Source organism: Myotis myotis, unplaced genomic scaffold, assembly GCF_014108235.1.
Source record: "Myotis myotis isolate mMyoMyo1 unplaced genomic scaffold, mMyoMyo1.p scaffold_m19_p_7, whole genome shotgun sequence".
In the NCBI taxonomy this organism is placed as follows: Eukaryota; Metazoa; Chordata; class Mammalia; order Chiroptera; family Vespertilionidae; genus Myotis; species Myotis myotis.
This window is the reverse complement of record NW_023416379.1, coordinates 27,905,486-27,924,245: the sequence shown is the minus strand read 5'-3', so window position 1 is coordinate 27,924,245 and position 18,760 is coordinate 27,905,486.

Below are 18,760 nucleotides of genomic sequence, written 5' to 3'. Positions count from 1 at the left end.
AATAGGCAAAGGATTTGAACAGACATTTCTTAGAACAAGAGAAGTTTATTGCCTCACAGGTCTAGAGGATAGAAGTCCAAAATTGAGGTGTTGACTAGGTCTGTGCTTCCTCTGAAATTAATAGAGGGAGAATCTTCCTTGCCTCTTCCTACCTTCTGGTTGTCAGCAATTTTTGATGTCTTTTGACTTATAGATGCAGTACTCTAGTCTTCTGGTCATCTTCTCCCTGCATTCACATTGTCTTCCCTCTATGTCTGTTTCTGTGTCCAAAACTCTCTCTTTTTTTTTTATATTTTATTGATTTTTTACAGAGAGGAAGGGAGGGAGATAGAGAGTTAGAAACATCGATGAGAGAGAAACATCAATCAGCTGCCTCCTGCACATCTCCCACTGGGGATGTGCCCGCAACCCAGGTATATGCCCTTGACCGGAATCGAACCCAGGACCTTTCAGTCCACAGGCCGACGCTCTATCCACTGAGCCAAACCGGTTTCGGCCAAAACTCTCTTTTTATAAGAACACCAGTCATACTGGATTAGGGTCCATTCTAATGATCTCATTTTTACTTTGAAAGACATGTTTTTTTGTGTGTATTTTTCAGTACGAATCTGTCCCCATTCCTCCAAAGACTTGATGATACTGATAAAGAATTCTCTGGTTTCCTTACCAATCAGCCACTCAATCATTAATATCTGAATTACTTACAATTATCTAAATTTTTATTTTCTAACTAGAGACCTGGTGCATGAAATCCGTGCATGGGGGGCGGGGGGGGTCCCTCAGCCCGGCCTGAACCCTCTCACAATCCAGGACCGCTGGCTCTTAACCACTCACCTGCCTGCCTGCCGCATCACCCCTAACCACTCTGCCTGCCTGCCTCATCGCCCTTAACCACTTGCCTGCCTGCCTGATCACCCCTAACTGCTCGCCTGCCTGCCTGATCGCTCCTAACTACCTCTGCCTCAGTCCCCACTGTCATGGCTTCATCCAAAAGGATATCCGGAATGACATCCGGAAGGTTGTTTGGCTGTCTGGTCTAATTAGCATATTACTCTTTTATTATTATAGACTAGAGGCCTGGTGCATGGATTCATGCACCAGTGGGGTCCCTTGGCCTGGCCTGTGTCCTCTCTCAATCCATCTGGGACACCTCAGGGGATGTCAGACTGCCAGTTTGGGCCCAATCCCTGCAGGCCAGGCCAAGGGACCCCACTGGTGCATGAATCTGTCCACCGGGCCTCTAGTATGCATATACAGTATTTGGTTAATCTTTTCCCACCCTCCCCTCTTCCCTCTGAGATTCATCAGTCTGTTCCATGTTTCCATGCCTGTGCTTTCAGCATCTGCCCCCCCCCCCCGGTGGTCAGTGTGTGTCATAGCTACCGGTCAAATGGTCGCTTAGGCTTTTATATATATAGATATGTCTTTGAGAAAATTATTCTCTAAAATTATTGTTTATAAACCTAAAACATTCAAATTATATTTTACTAATTTTGTTTTTTCTAACATTTCCTATTCCAATGATTACACTCTAGAGTTATGTTTCCTAATTTATTAAACATCTTTGTTCACTTACCCATAGCATTCTTGCATACACTGTCTATCCTATCCTTCTGTGGCCATCTCCATGCTGAGGTATAGTACATCCTATACATTTTCAGTGTTGATTTTTTTAAAAGTTTAAGATTTAAAATATGAAGTCAGAGGATAATCGCCACACTGAAAACAATTATGACAGACTATTATATGGTTTTCCACTTTTTTCATAAACATGCTATTGCATTTCTGAGTCTCCACAAAAGATTAGATTTTGCTTTAAGGATATCATTTCACAGAATGTTAAACATGCAACACAGGCACATATTATTTTCACCTAAATCTTAACTTTATCCTATTTATTTGATAGACTTTCTTGTCCATTCTGTCATTATACCATATAATATGCTTTATCAATTTCCTGTTAAATATTTTAATAACCTAGTAATTGTTGAATCATAAAAATGTACATTTTGAAATATTTCAATCCCAATCACTATTTAACTTTGTTTCAGCTCAAAACATCTATGGTTTAGAAACAGAAAGATTATTAATTAATTTCCCATTTGTTTGGAGACAGGCCACCATTTATAAAGCAAACAGACAAATCACTTCAAACAGAGGGGACACTCAAAGCAAAGTGGTGTGCTTCTTCAGCTAATACCCCATGACCTTTCAAGATGAAAGGATAATAGTCATCCACCCAGAGAAGAGGGGGAAAGTTCTATGTGCTGTTTACAGGGTTTAGAGGTCACTTGATTATGCAGAAAACAAAATACAATGGAAACTGCAGAAAACACTAGAGAGAGAAATCGTGGCTACATATTTTTCTAAGCTTCCTATTTACCAGCAATTTTCATCTTTTAATAAGCCCTTGTGTTCCCCTAAACTAAGGCCACATTCTATTTATTGTGTGGCTGGGGCCCCCCTTAAATTCAGCTGTCTATCTGTGCCCTCTTTAGAGTTCAAGTAATTGGCCTAAATCAAGAGCCAAATGACATGTCTAACTCATTCAGCGTTCTGGTGATCATATGACAGAACTTAGAGATTTGAGGGAGGTCTCAAACAACAAAGCAGGATATTATTTTCAGCGAAGTCTTGTGGCTGTGTGTACCTCTGTGGCAAGGACAATAAGAGTCTTTGTTTCTTCTATGATCCTAAGAGTCTGTTTCACTGTCTTATTGAAAACACTCAAAGCATTTCTCAGAGCTTTTCCAAAGCATCACAGATTATATAAAGACCACTCTGTATTCAATCCTCCAAAACATATGTTTAGGAAAACAGGTTTTCTGCACTGGTCAAAATTTATTGTATTTCTCACTGAAGTATAACTATGATGGTAAAATCCTGATTTAAAAGGCACAAAATAAATAAAATTTAGTTTTACATAAGTTTTGTTTTAAAAATATAATTCAAAATGCAAACTTTTGATTCCTGAGTTCAAATTCTAGGCTCAGGATTTTTTTAATTCTTTAATGTGTCCATTATACTTTTTCTTTACTAGTTTACCAGCCCATATTTTTTTTAAAAATCTGATTTTTATTCCAAGACTTTTTAAAACTACTCAAATCATACTATTTTTGTTTGTTTGTTTCAGAACTGGTAGAGCCATAATATAATACATAATCATAAAAGTTTCATGCTACAGTGGGTTGTAGCATATATAAAGTTATTTATTTATTTACTTATTTATTATTTTTATTCTTTAATCCTCACCAGAGGATATTTTTCCCATCAATTTTTAGAGAGAGTGGAAGGGAGAAGGAGAGACAGAGAGAAACACCAATATGAGAGAGACACATTGATTGGTTGTCCCCCACATGACCTCGACCAGGACTGGGAGCCTACAGTTGAGCCCTTGACCAGAATTGAACCTTCAGTCCACAGGCTGATGCTCTATCCACTGAGCCAAACTGGCTAGGGCTAACGATATTCATTTATAAAAAATAAAATATATCATATTTAGGCTATACCAGAGTTAGAGGGAACCTATGATTATCACTAAGTACTACTAATTTATAGATGAATTTTGAGAACTTGTTCAAGGTCATAACTGAGAAGTCTAGAATTCAATATCTGTGATTCTTAGCTCAGTATTCTTTCCACACTATGTTTGCTTTTGGGCTGCACAGCATATGGTGCTAACTCAGAGTAGAAATTCCTGTATTTTCATAAGTTTTATGAAGTGGTTATGCTTTTCTACCTCCAAGTTAAGTAATCTACCACCATATTCTAAAACCATGAAGAAAAACTACTTCAATTTTCACAAAACCATGAAGCAGCAGAGATAGTAAAAGTCAAAGTTTCAGAGTGCCCTTGGCATTGCTTACATAACCACTTCAAATAAAATAAATGCAAAATCTAGAAAATCATAGAATAACTTTTCCAAATGCCGTGGATAGTGTTTTAACAACACCCTTGTCAGGCTGTTTACTTTTTTTTGGTAAAATGAAGGACTGGACCAAATCATCTTCATGGATTTAATCTAGCCACCTGATTAAACATTATTTTATTAAAAGTTCAAAAAAATCTATAAAAATTACCACTAGTTGTGAAAACTTTTAGCTGAGTCTGATAACACAGTTTTTGAATTCTCTAGGTCCCAGACTTAAGACTTTTTCTCTGTACTGCATTTTGTGTAATAGATGTTCAAAAACTAAAGACTACATTTCAAAATTATATGTTTAGAGTCCAGATACTTATCACCACCAGCCTTTAAAGACATAACATTTTTTAACACATTATATCAACAAATGAATCTAAAAATCAAAATAAACAAATAAGGATTCTAATGGACAAAATAAACTGGTGACTAAAATAGAACCAGAGGCATGGAAACATGAACATACTGAGGAATCTCAGAGGGAAGGAGTTAAAAAGGGGCAGGAAGAGATTAACCAAAGAACATATGTATTACCTATGGACACAAACAATAGGGTGGTGAAGGCCTGGGCCAGGGTGGGAACTGGGTGGAGGGAGTAATAGGAACCAAAAAAGCAGAAATCTGTAATACTCTCAACAATAAAGATTTAAATAACAACAGCAAAAAAGAGATAGCACTTTTTAAAAAGAAAGTTCTAATAGATATTAAAGTTAAGGGATACAAACATCTATTCCATATATCCAGGGTTGGTGTCCTGGCTCATTGGTTGAGTATCACCCCATGCACTGAAAGATTGCCAGTTGGATTCCCAGTAAGGTCACATGCCTGGGTTTCCAGCTTGATCTCCCGTAAGGGACCTGCAGAGGCAGCTGATAGATGTTTTGCTTTCACATTATTTCTTTCTCTCCTTCTCTCCCTCTCCCTTCCTCTTTCTCTCTCTTTCTCTCTCTAAGAAAACAAAAAAACAAAAAAACAAAAAAACAAATGGCAAATTGTGGCCTCTAGATCAAATCCAGCCTGCCATGTGTTTTTGAAAATAAAACTTTATTGGACACAACACTCATTTGTTCACATATGGTCTATAGTTGCTTTTAAGTTATAATATCAGAATTAAGTATTTACAGTGGACACTGTGTGGCCTGCAAAGCTTGAACTACTTACTATCTTACTATTATATTATATCAAGGATTCTAACTATCAGCGTGACACATTAGAATCACCTGGGAATCTTTTGAAAATCCTGATTTCTGGGCCTCATCCTCCAGAAATTCTGCTTGTTTATTATGGGGTGGGGCCACATTAGTAACAAAGAAACAGAATTTCTGGAGGATGAAGTCCAGAAATCAGGATTTTAAGATTCCCAGGTGCAGCCAAGGTTGAGAACCACTGCATACTATTTTGTTTTTATTTTAAGCTCCTTTCTCTTAGATTTTTAGGAGAAAACACAATACTCATGCTTTTAGCATTTTCTTCCCCAACACTGCTTTGAATTGGGTTAGTTTTAGAATAATTTTATTTTAGTCACTGTAGCATAAAAAGTTGTGGTAGTTATGACTCAAGTTTGTTGATAAAGTTTTATAGTCAATACCTAAGTTTGACCCTCATGTACTTTTTTAGAACCATCTTTAGAATGTTTGGCCTTTTTATCACTTAGTCTCCTTAAACTTTGAATCCTGTCTGTAGTTCCCATGCTAACGCAAGATTTTATTTTTTGTTTAAAAAAATCTATATAGCAGCTTGGATAGGAAGACTGGAAGAGAGAGATTCTATGCTTTTAATAAAAATTTAAAAATAAATGAAAACCTGTTGACTTAAAATATTTTTAAACAACCTTTAAGAACTTTCCATAATGAAAAAGTGTAACTTAGCAATCTGAAGAACTGTAAGATGTGTGTTTAGAAAATAGTGTATCTTAGATAACCATATAGTTGCTAGAGTCTCACGGGAGAATTTATAAAAACAATTTTTAGAAGTTGGTTTTTCCCTCTGAATGAAATCTATAGCCTATCAGCATGTTTTTGTGGGATGTATAGGTAAGAAACTGACAATATATTTCAATAAGCTTAACTTTGAATTGAGAGTTCCAAAGAAAGTTCACATTTAGGTTCTTTAATTCTATTTATTCCTGAAAAAAATCAAATTACATTCTCTTGTGAAAAGTAATCATTTTCAAAATAGAAAGTTAAAAAGAAGTAATTAAAATTCAAATAAGTTTTTAAATACCCAAAGCAGGGCATCTAAATGTACCTTTTGTTTGAGGAAATATAGATATAATAACTGGTAATGTATTTCAGTGCCAAAATTATAATTATATTTGATACTCATATTGACAGAATTAAGAAATAATAAACCATACTTATTAACTAATAGGATTTTTAGAGCTCAGCAGACTCTGTTTCATAATATAGCTATAAATCCACCCATTTGCCTAATATTATCAACAAACCATTTTCATGTATAAGAATGCATAGATATTCATATAAAAAACACTCCTTGTGCAAATTATAGCACTAAAATAAACAATAAGGTAATAAATAAAACTTCTTATGTGCACTTAAACTTATTTTACTTGCTATAGGACAGGTTTCAGTCTTAGGAGCTCATCTAGACTCTCCTGATGTTTGATTTTCATTTCTGCTATAGAAAAATTGTGGGTAGATAATTAAGATGGAATAGCTTTCTTTACTCTTAAGCTTCACTATATTTTCAGAAAATATTAGGTGCACTTATAAATTCAAACTTAATTTTGATTTTCAGAAGTTGAACCATCCTATCTAATAAAGAAGGAATATGTTAATTGAACCTCACACCATCGCAAAGATGGTGGCACCCACAGCCAATAAGGAGGGAAAATGCTAATTGACTGCCCCGCCCTCAAAGATGGCGGCGCCCACAGCCACAGATGGCGCCCAGTCCCCTCAGCCCCACTGGGGTGTCTGCCTCCAGAGTCCCCCAGTCCCCTCAGTCCCCCAGCCATCCAGGAATGGCCCAAGGTTCAGGCAAGCCTCAGATGGCGGCTGCCCAGCCACCCAGGGCTGCCCGAGACTCAGGTAACCAGGGCTGGCTGAGGCTTGAGCTGCCAGCAGCAGCAGCAGCAGCAGAGGTGTGAAGGGGGCGTCACCTTCCCCTGATCGCCAGGTCGCCTCCCATCCCTGAGAACTCCTGGACTGTGAGAGGGGGGCAGCCGGGCTGAGGGACCACCCCTCCAGTGCATGAATTTTCATGCACCAGACCTCTAGTATATACATAAGGACAGGAATTTATCTACACACATATACATGTGTCTGTAGAGAAGTTACTTCCTTTCAGGAAATTATTTAAAGGTTCTAATAATAAAGAAATCTATATCTATAAATCATTATATGCTTTTTTTCTTTATTGATTAAGGTATTACATATGTGTCCTTTTCCCCATTGCCCCCCCCTCCCAGCCGCCACTCATGCCCTCACCACCTTGGTGTCTGTGTCCATTGGTTAGGCTTATATGCATGCATACACGTCCTTTGGTTGATCTCTCTCCCTTACCCCCACCCTCCCCTATCTTCCTTCTGAGGTTTGATGGTCTGATTGATGCTTCTCTGTCTCTGGATCTGTTTTTGTTCATCAGTTTATGTTGTTCATCAGTTTATGTTGTTCATTATATTCCTCAAATGAGTGAGACCATGTGATATTTATCTTTCTCTGACTGGCTTATTTCGCTTAGCATAATGCTCTCCAGTTCCATCCATGCTGTTGCAAATGGTAAGAATTCCTTCTTTTTACCACAGTGTAGTAGTATATGCTTCTTATCTTAATTCCAATGATACATAGGTGCGAGTATCTGAATGCTCATTTAATGGCTGGGGATAATTGTGTATGATTTCAGTAATTCATATAAATATGGACAATCTCTGTGACTATCTTCTAAACTCTACACATTGTAATGAATGCCAGAAATACATATAAAATTTCACAAATGCTATATGATTTATTGAATGCAAATACATACACACACACACACACACACACACACACACATATATATATATATATATATATATATATATATATATAATTGGTGCATGTTCATATACAATACTTTAAAAAAAAGTATAAATAAAGAAACAGACAGAGAAACATGAAGAGAAACAAAAAAAAGCTTCATGTTCTTTAAAGCCATAAAATTGTGTGTTGATGTGTTAAATTCTAATTACTAAATTATGTAACCATTCATTAACAGCAATACAAGTTTCACTTGAAATAATTAATAAGGGAGATTCCATATAAACCTTTTCAACCTTTTTCTCCATATATCAGTATGATGGAAAAATAAATTAAATGATAATTATACTTATATCTGTATAGAAAGTGTGTGTATTTATACATATAGTCACTGGGCAATATAGCAATTATTTTTGAAATGTTATATTTAAAACCTAGAATCATGAGAGTAGCATTTATTAAGGACACATGAAGGGTTGTTCTGGTCATCGTGACTTGTTTGCTTTGCTGCTGGTAATGAGATAAGTCCTGTCACATGGCAAGAAACATTCAATAAATGGTCTAGGGCAGCGGTTCTCAACCTGTGGGTCGCGACCACTTTGGGGGTTGAACAACCTTTTCCCAGGGGTCGCCTACGACCATCAGAAAACACATATATAATTACATATTGTTTTTGTGATTAGTCACTATGCTTTAATTATGTTCAATTTGTAACAATGAAATTGGGGTCACCACAACATGAGGAACTGTATTAAAGGGTCATAGCATTAGGAAGGTTGAGAACCACTGGTCTAGGGTGAGGTTGTGCAGTAATCTCCTGGCTAAGTGAATAGTTAATTGGACACCTATGTGTAGTCCTATTGAAAAGTGGAAGTTCCATTAAGGCAGCGGTTCTCAACCTGTGGGTCGCGACACCTTTGGCAGTCAAACGACCCTTTCACAGGGGTCACCTAAGACCATCCTGCATATCAGATATTTACATTATGATTCATAACAGTAGCAACATTACAGTTACGAAGTAGCAATGCAAATAATTTAATGGTTGGGTCACAACATGAGGAACTATATTTATAGGGCCAGAAGGTTGAGAACCACTGCATTAAGGCCTAAGTCAATAAAAGCAACATGAACCTAATTTGTTTTTATTACTACACAAAAGAAAATGATAAAAACTACAGGACTTTGTTGTGGGATAGAAATATGCTTATTTGTCTCTCCTTGTTGTTTCTCAATCTGTAGTCTGTGTCCTTCACAGAGGTTTGCTACTTAGTATGTCCTCAGGTTACATCAGAAATCCATTCCTAGGTGGGACATAATGCAATTTTCACTGTAAGTCGGAACCCACCTACATAAGCACCTAGTCACTCACATGGAGCACATACACAGCAGTAATGAAGTGAAACAGTAAAAAAATTTAAAAGAAAGATAACAATTCCTGACCTTTATTTGTGGTAAATAAATAATAAAAAACATAAAGCACATATGTACATATGTTGAAATGACGGAACTTTTTTTTAATAAATAAACTAGAGGTCTGTTGCACGAAAAGATTTGTGCAATAGGCCTTCCTTTCCCCTGGCTGCCAGCACCAGTTTTCCTCCGGCACCCAGCACCCAGGCCTTTGCTCTGGCCGGAGCCTCCTTCAGCCTTCACTGCTCTGGCAGGAGCCGCATATGCAAATTAACCGCCATCTTTGGTGGCGGTTAATTTGCATATCTTGCTGATTAGCCAATGGGAGGCATAGCGAAGGTACGGTCAATTACCCTGTTTGTCTATTATTAGATTAGATGGGAGATGGCGACGTAACCACATAACCACGAAACGATGTAAGTCAAGTCCAACATAACCTGAGGACTGTCTGTATTCAAAATTGGTATTTTTGCAAGGTGAGAGTTTAAGCAAAATATTTGGAAATCTGAATTCCCAATATAGTGTCTGTTGGGACCAAAGAGAATTTTGGTCATAAATCTTTCACTCACTGACTATTGCTGAGTCATAGGGCCCAATAGAAGACACACAGGGCAGAGAAAGATCAACAGCTTCTGGTTCTCTGATACCCTTTTCCTCCTAAATACTGCTTGCTCCATTTCACTATTTGATTACTTTAAGAAGAGGTATATTATGCAGTGGTTAATAGCAAGGACTCTTCAGCTAGAATTTTTGATTCAAATTTGCCACCACAGAGCCAGTATTTGCATATGCAAAATGTGGATAAAAATAGTATCTACCTCTCAAGATTGGTCCAGAGGACTAAATGAATATACTTATGTAAATTGCTTAAAATGGTGATTGGCCATTATAAACACTATCTAATAGTGTTCTATTTATTATTACCTGAATTGGTTAAATAAACTATCTGATTATAAGTTATAAGTTCAATAGTTTGTTAGTATACACAAATGTTTTTCCTAATATGAACATTTTAGTCAGGCTAAGATATAAAATAGGAAAATCAAACATTTAGGTCAACACTGTTCCTTTCAATAGCAAGTTTTTAATATTATTTAAAAATAACAAACTATTCTAAATAGGCAAGCAATTTTATAATTATAGACTAGAGGCCTGGTGCACAAAAATTTGTGCACTCGGGGGGGGTCCCTCAGCCTGGCCTGTGCCTTCTTGCAGTCTGGGACCCCTCAGGGGATGTCCACCTGCTGGCTTAGGCCCACTCCCCGGGAGATCAGGCCTAATCTGGCAGTCAGACATCCCTCTGGCAGCCCAGGAGCCCTCAGGGGATGTCCACGTGCCAGTGGGAACCAGGCCTAAGCTGCAGTCGAACATCCTTAGCGCTTCTGAAGAGGTGGGAGAGGCTCCTGCCATCACTGCTGTGCTGGCAGCCATCAGCCTGGCTTGTGGCTGAACAGAGATCCCCCTGTGGGAGCACACTGACCACTAGGGGGCAGCTCCTGCATTGAGCGTCTGCCCCCTGGTGGTCAGTGTTTGTCATAGTGACCAGTCATTCCCAGTTGTTCTGCTGTTAGGGTCAATTTGCATATTACCCTTTTATTATATGCCTGGTGCGTGGGTGGGGGCTGGCTGGTTTGCCCTGAAGGGTGTCCTGGATCAGGGTGGGGGTCCCGCTGGGCCGTTTTCAGGTTGGCCACACCCCCTTCAGGGAGGGGGGGTCCTGCTGGGGTGCCTGGCCAGCCTGAGTGAGTGGCTAATGGCTGTTTGCAGGCTGGCCACAGCCCCTTCAGGGTGGGGGTCCTCGCTGGGGTGCCTGGCCAGCCTGGGTGAGGGGCTGAGGACTGTTTGCAGGCTGGTCAAGCCCCCCAGCAGGGACCCTCATCCCTTGAGGGTGTGGCCAACCTGGGTGAGTGGTTGATGGCTGTTTGCAGGCTGGCCAAGACCCCCCGGCAGGGACCCTCACCCCATGAGGGTGTGGCCAGCCTGGGTGAGGGGCTGATGGCTGTTTGAAGGCTAGCCACGGCCCCCAGCCACCCAAGCTCCCAGTGGAGGCTGGCTGGATGCAGGTATCTGGGATTTATTTATCTTCTATAATTGAAACTTTGTTGCCTTTAGTGGAGTCCACAGCCATCCAGGCCAGGCGGGAAGCTTGGCTTCCTCCATCGCCAGGGCAACCAAGCCTCCTGCTTGCTCCAGGTCCATGGCTGCTGGCCACCATCTTGGTTGGGTTAATTTGCATATAGTTCCTCTGATTGGCTGGTGGGCATGGCTTGGGGCATAGCGAAGGTATGGTCAATTTGCATGTTTCTATTTTATTAGATTAGATGCTGTCTAATATATATAGCACTCTATAATTAATATAAAAATAGAAAACTCTCCAAGAATTCTAAATTGTCCTGTAATGTCTTGTCTTCTTGCAACTAAAGCCAACAAATACTGAGTGTGGAAAGTGATTAAAAATTATGGGAAATATCAGACATGGTTCTTGTAAGGAAAGACTAGTATACAAAAAATTGTAATTGTTGTAGGGAAAGATTAGTAAACAAAAGATTGTAAATCATGTTCAGAACAGCAAAAAATAGTTTACTAGTAGCTAAAGGTATTACAGGTAAAAAGAGAAATGAATTCCAACTTTATATTTACAGCAGAGATCTCACATTCATTGAGTACTTAATCCTCTGCCTATATAGTCCATGATCTATCATCAATGGCTGCTACATTTTATGTTGCTTTAAAATATCAAGAAAAGCCCAACACTGTATATATTTAAGATTCAATAAGTAAATTCATCTGGCAAGCATTTGTAGGTGAGTACAGCAGTCTATCTATATAGCACTGAGAAAACTGCAAGAGAATAGAAAGCAAATATGACAGCTTAGATGCCTAACATGCATTATTTAATGCAATTCATAGAATTATCATGTACAAACACATGCACACCAGGAGATATTCTCCATTGAAAAATAATCTTATCTTCTGGTAAAACTTGTACATTAATACAAGTTTTACCAGCAATACCTAGGTAAGTAAAATGTAAAATGAAAAAATACTAAGGTCATTGAAAATAAACCAATGCAAAAACATACCCAAATTAAAATATTTACTAAGTTTGGTTCGAGTTTTATTCAATCACTAGAGGCCCGGTGCATGAGATTCATGCACTCGGGTGGGGGGTGTCCCTCAGCCCTGCCTGCACCTTCTCACAGTCCAGGAGCCCTCTGGGGATGTCCGTCAGTTGCACATCCTTAGCGCTGCCTCAGAGGTGGGAGAGGTTCCTGCCACCGCCACTGCGCTTGCCAGCTGTGAGCCCAGCTTCTGGCTGAGCGGAGCTCCCCCTGTGGGAGCGCACTGACCACCAGGGGGCAGCTCCTGCATTGAGTGTCTACCCCCTGGTGGTCAGTACATGTCATAGGGACTGGTCATTCCACCCTTCAGTCGATTTTCATATTAGCCTTTTATTATATAGGATTAGTGGCTCCTACAATAAATATCTGATAGAGAGTATGTGGCTTCTTTTTCATGAAAACAGAAAGAGGTTTATTTTTGACTAGGGAAAAAATTATCAATTGTTTTATGCACATCGGTAGCATTATGGTCATTTACCTGTCCTTGTATTTCTCCTTTTTCACAAGATAAGAAATATATTAGCAATGGAGTAATGGGAAATAAATTCTTATAGGAATATAGCTACTTGAAAGTGCTAAGAAATTAATTAAAACTTGCCTAGTTGAGTGGCAAGCAAATTGCTCTCTCACTAGGGTTATGGAGGAGTGAGTAGATAAATGTAGGAGAGGCCTGGGATAAAGTGGTTAAACAGAGAACTGGAAGACACAAAAAGGGAAATTCTGAATGTCCAAGGGATTGGATGGAAGAATCCTTTAAACATTATAGGGGCAGGAAGACTGTATTCAAACACAGGGAAAGCAGCTGAGTGTGTATGGCAAGGGGTAAGCAGGTAAATCAGAATTTTGAAGGTCAGAGTGAAAATGAGTGACACTAATGAAGAGAAGACACCAATCTTGGTTTTTTCCCCCAAGGCAAAGTCTATTTTCCCCTCGACTTTGCACTTTGTAATACTTGAGAATAGGTAAAAGCTTGAAAGTGTTTGTTTGCCTGCCAGAGGGGAAAAGAACACCCAGGAAACACAGCATGAGCTTCCAAATTTAATTGCTTAGAGTCACATTTTTCATTGGGTTTTCATTTAGAAAGAAGAAAAACAAATAAACAACAAGATAAATGTTATAAAAAAAAAAGCCAGGTATAATTTAATGAGCAGTTCCAGAGTAGATTAATGGATATCCTGTGACATAGAAAGATCTCTTTTACTAAAGCCTTAGCAGAAAAAAACAAACTGCTTTATTACTTTAAACAGGGAATAATAATAGTAATAACTCAAAAGAATTGGATAAAGTTTTTAAGCCATTGTCTTTCAGCTCAAACCTATCCTCTGGGCTCTTCTGACTTTGTGATGCTGGGTCTTGGGCTCTGCAAAAAAGATTTCTCCTTTCCCTCTTGCCTACCTGCCATTCAGAGATCAGAAGGCAAGCTGAAGCGGGAGGCTTTACTCATCCCTGCTTGTTTTCAGCTCCTGACAGCATCGCCTAACAGGAGCACTTCCTCCCAGCAGCAGCAGAGCGCTCTAGCACTTGGTGCTAGGAAACTGGCAGAATCTTTCTCACTATGTACCCTCTGCAGTGTCAACTCCCCTGGGCAGCCCTGTATTCCCAGAGACCTGGTCAACCCTGAGGGAACCCATTCTTTTGTTCTAGGCTCCTGAAGCAGCCATCTTACCCCTGAGTTCACTCAATCTTACAGGTTCAACTTCCTCTCACAGCTATTATCTGGGTGTTTCCTCAGGACTCTTGTTTGTCTGTTTTTGCTTCTTCTTTTTTTTGGTCTTCTTGTTTAACCAGTTCTTTATATTTAATTCCTTCTGTTAAATTAATGGAGATATTTTTGCTTACATGTGAGAAAAATAAATAACATTTTCCACAAAAAAACACACCCATAGAGTCAAGAATCCAACATAAGAAAAAGTAGAAATAACAAAATCAAGGTCAGTAATGTGCTATATTTTTAAACAATGGAGATTTTAGATTTAGAGTATTAGAAAAAACTATATATATATTTTTTCACATTCCCTGTTTGTGCTCAATCAGGGGAATGGCATTTCTACACTGAGGAAAGCCAAATTTTCAATAGGCTGTTAAAGGCTTGCAAGATTCATTTATTTTAGTTATTACACTTTCAAGCTGCAAGCTCATTCCTCAAATAAAAAGACTCAATAGATGTTAGAATTGAGGGGATTTAAAATTCATCCCAAAATTTATGACTCTCACTTCAAAAATGAAAGATGACTTCTAATGCCAAAATGACAGGAAAAAAATATTTGTTTAGGAAAGACATAAATCTGACTCAGAAGAAAGCTTACATTCTTCATAATACTGACCCCCACAGAATAAATAGTTTGTATATATCATCAGGATTATTCTAATTTGCAATAATTGTTCAATTTGAACATTGTGTATAATTTTTCAGTTCTAATCATACTTGGATTTTCAAATTATCCTTCAGTAAGTATAATAAATATTGTGATTAGCCATTTTAAATAAATGTTTGCTATAACTAAAATATTCAACTATGTATCAATTTTATCTAAAGAATAGAAAATTGTTATCACACATCCATATGTTTTTGTTTTGAATATATATCTCTGAGTCATTTAAAAAGTACATTGATTAGGGAACATAATCAACCAATTTATTCTTAAAACAATCATAATATAGGAGTTAGAATGAATATTCTGTTTGAAGAAGTCAATATCAATATTACTTATAGCATAATTAACAGTCATATACAAACTTAAATTAATCTAGAGATACCTAACTATATATACGTATCTTATGCATAACTTTTAGGAACTTTTTTGTTGTTATTGACAGTTCAACACAAATGTCATAATTTTACCAACAGAGCATCTAACATTTCCATGATACTTCTGTCTACAAACTTGTACCTACTCTTCTTGGAAGCTAAGACTAGAAATAACTTTAATATACATTACAAAGTTATTACTCAGAACTCATGAAATATAAATAACATATTTTTTATCACCTCTCACATATCTTTTTCTAAATTTTGACTATGATTATCAAATTTTCTATAAAGAACAGAATTATTAGTAAACCTTTCAAATGAAATTTGAAAAAGTAGCAATATAAAAATCTCTCACTTCTGGTACATTGCTTTTCTCAAATCTTCTTGCATGCCTTTCACTGCAGCCTACTCCTAAACACATTTTCAGGAAAATGTATTTTTTTCTACTATAAACTAAAGTGAAAAAAAAATCATGCATTAAAAAAAAGATTAATTAAATGCACCAAAATGTTAATCACAGCTCTTCTTTCTTGATATTTTTGGCCTTTTCTGTCCAAGTTCATGATAATACATTACTGTTGTTATCATGAAAATTTAATTAGCTAAAATGAATCTATCTCATCACTATAATGCTCATCTTGAATAACTGAATAAACTTGAATAATTTTCTGTTCCTACTATTTTAAACATTTTTTTTTCTTAAGAAGGTTATGTTTCGGTGCTCTGTTTTACTTTGTATTCTCTGAGATACAGACACAAGAGTGAATTAAATATGTCAGGATTTTGTTAGGGGAGATGACTGTGCAAAAGGAAATAGAGCCAGTGAAGGCTGGGAGAGCTCTCAGAACTCTAAATAAGTCTAACCCAAGTGAAGAAGGGAGGAGAGATGGTTAGGTGCAAGCATCCTAGACTGCTGAATACTCTAAAGAAGACTCAAGAAAGCCATTGGGGATTCTTTGAACTAAGGAAGGCGAGGCAGACAATGGCTTCTTGTGTGTTCCAGGTATAGTTGTGCTTTAATATCTCTTTCACACTGTCATTGGTGGAGATAGCCTCTGGGAGGTTTGCTTTCTGCAAAAACACAGGGAGGGATGGAAAAGTATAAGAGATTGGTTAATTTTTGCATTAACCAATGTAAGAAGTCTGCAATTAGCATTATCACACTCATCACATGGCCAACATAGTTTCTTTCCCAAAATCTAAGTCATTGTCATTAACTCAAATTTGGTTGATTGTTTTTAAGAGTCTTCTATTTAAATTTTGTTTCTGCTGAGGTACATGACTTACATTAGTCTTGCTCATATTTAACCTATCCTTGTAGGCCAGATTCAAGTTCCTTGAAAACTTGAGTTCACATCTGATGTAATGGCTTACATTGTATATGGTATATAATGCAACACAGTATTCATGCTGCTTTGTGCTATTACTAACAATTAAATTGTTAATAAAAACAATACATTTATACTGCTTTATAGTTTAGGACTATTTCACTTACATTATATCAATAATTCCACCTCAAAGTCCCTAAAACAAGTAAACAAAAAAGGAAACTGAATTTAAATTGACCCTACTTATGTATAAAGAAAGTTTAAGTGAGTTCAGATAGGCTAAGTGAATTTGCAAGGTCAACCAGTTACCAATGTTATTATGTATAGCTTATTATTGTAGCTCTGGCTACAATACAATTATATTAACCCTTCCTGACTGAAGGAAGGTTTGCCTTCCTTATGGAATGAAAAGGCACCAAATATCTGTGATACTATGATAGTATCTGGAAATCTTTCCCATCATCACAGAAGTGATGATCAGAAAAGAAAAACCCGTCATCAGCAAAAACCTGCCGTTGTGAAATTGACCTTTCACCACATATATATTACTTTTCTGAGATCTAAACTTGAAGGTGGGCCCAGAATTATAATTTCTATTTTAAGTGTTTCCAATGTATCAGGTAATATAGTATTATTCTGTTCAATAACACAGAACCCTAGAATAATGTTTAGAATAAAGAATATAGACAAAAGTATTTGTAAAGCAGTAGAAATATAGGATGAAATGTGGACTAAGGAACAGTTTTCATAATTTTCTATAATCTATTCTATCTAATAAAAGAGAAACATGCAAATTGACCATAACCCCGACACCCTTCCCATTGGCTAATCAGGGTGATATGCAAATTAACTGCCAACCGAGATGGCGGCCGGCAGCCACACAGCTGAAGCTAACAGGAGGCTTGCTTGCTTCAGTGACAGAGGAAGCCAACGTTCCCCGCCTGCTGCTGCCAGCCTCCGAGCTGCACTCTAAGCAACTATGTTGCAATTATAGAAGCTAAACAAGCTCCAGAGACCTACTTTCAGCCAGCTTCGGCCTCAGAGCTTAGAGTTGCAGTGATGGCAACAGAGTTTCAATTATAGAAGCCAAACAGACCCAGAAACCTGCTTTCAGCCAGCTTCGGCCTCAGAGCTTAGAGCTGCTGTGATGGCAACAGAGTTTCAATTATAGAAGCCAAACAGACCCAGAAACTTGCTTTCAGCCCTCAGAGCTGGAGCCAGCTCTCAGCTCCAGTGACAGCTATAGAAGGTAAATAAATCCCAGAATAAAAAAAAAAGAAAAAAAGGAGAGGCTGGGAGCTTCAGTTACCCTCCAGCCTGAAAACGGCTCTCAGGCCCTCACCCAGACTGGCCAGGCACCCCAGTGGGGACCCCCACTCTGAAGGAGGTGTGACCAGCTGCAAACAGCCATCAGGCCATCATCCAGGCTGGCCAGGCACCCAAGCGGGACCCTACCATGATCTGGGACACCCTTCAGGGCAAACCAGCCGGCCCCCACCCATGCACCAGGGCCCTATCCTATACTGCAGGCAGGGCAGGACAGCGCGAGCTGCCATCTGGGCCCCATGTGCAGCCCTGGGAAGCGGGGCATAAGCCCCGCCCCAGCCGGGACCCCTGTGTGCCACCTGAGCCCCCAGCGGGGACCCCCGTGCTGCCTAAGCCCCACACTGCTAAGCGCTGCCCCCAGCCGGAACCCTATGACTACTGGAGAGCAGGAAAGTGCCGCTGGGCCCTGGGTCACTGTGGTGATCCAGCCATCAGTAAGTAGAAAAGTGCGGCCTGTAGGCAGCCCCCAGCTGCGCCTGATCCGGGAGCAGGAAAGCAATCCCAGCCTGCGGGCAGCCCCCAGCTGTGCCTTCTCCCCGGTCGCCATGAGGTTCTGGGAGCAGGAGAGCAAGCCCAGCCTGCGGGCAGCCCCCAGCTGTGCCTTCTCCCCGGTCGCCATGAGGTTCTGGGAGCAGGAAAGCAAGCCTGGCCTGCGGGAAGCCCCCAGCTGTGCCTTCTCCCCGGTCGCCATGGGGATCCGGGAGCAGGAGAGCAAGCCTGGCCTGTGGGCAGCTCCAAGCTGGGCCTGCTCCCAGTTGCCATGGAGACCTGGGAGCGGGAAAGCCCGGCTTGCAAGCAGCACCCCCATCCTGGCCATAGCTCAAGGGAGAGTACAACATGCAGTGGAGGCCAGGTGCCTGAGAGATCAACACAGAAGGGCTCCTGCTCCAAGCCTCCATGGTGTGGCTGGGGGCAGGCCCCCA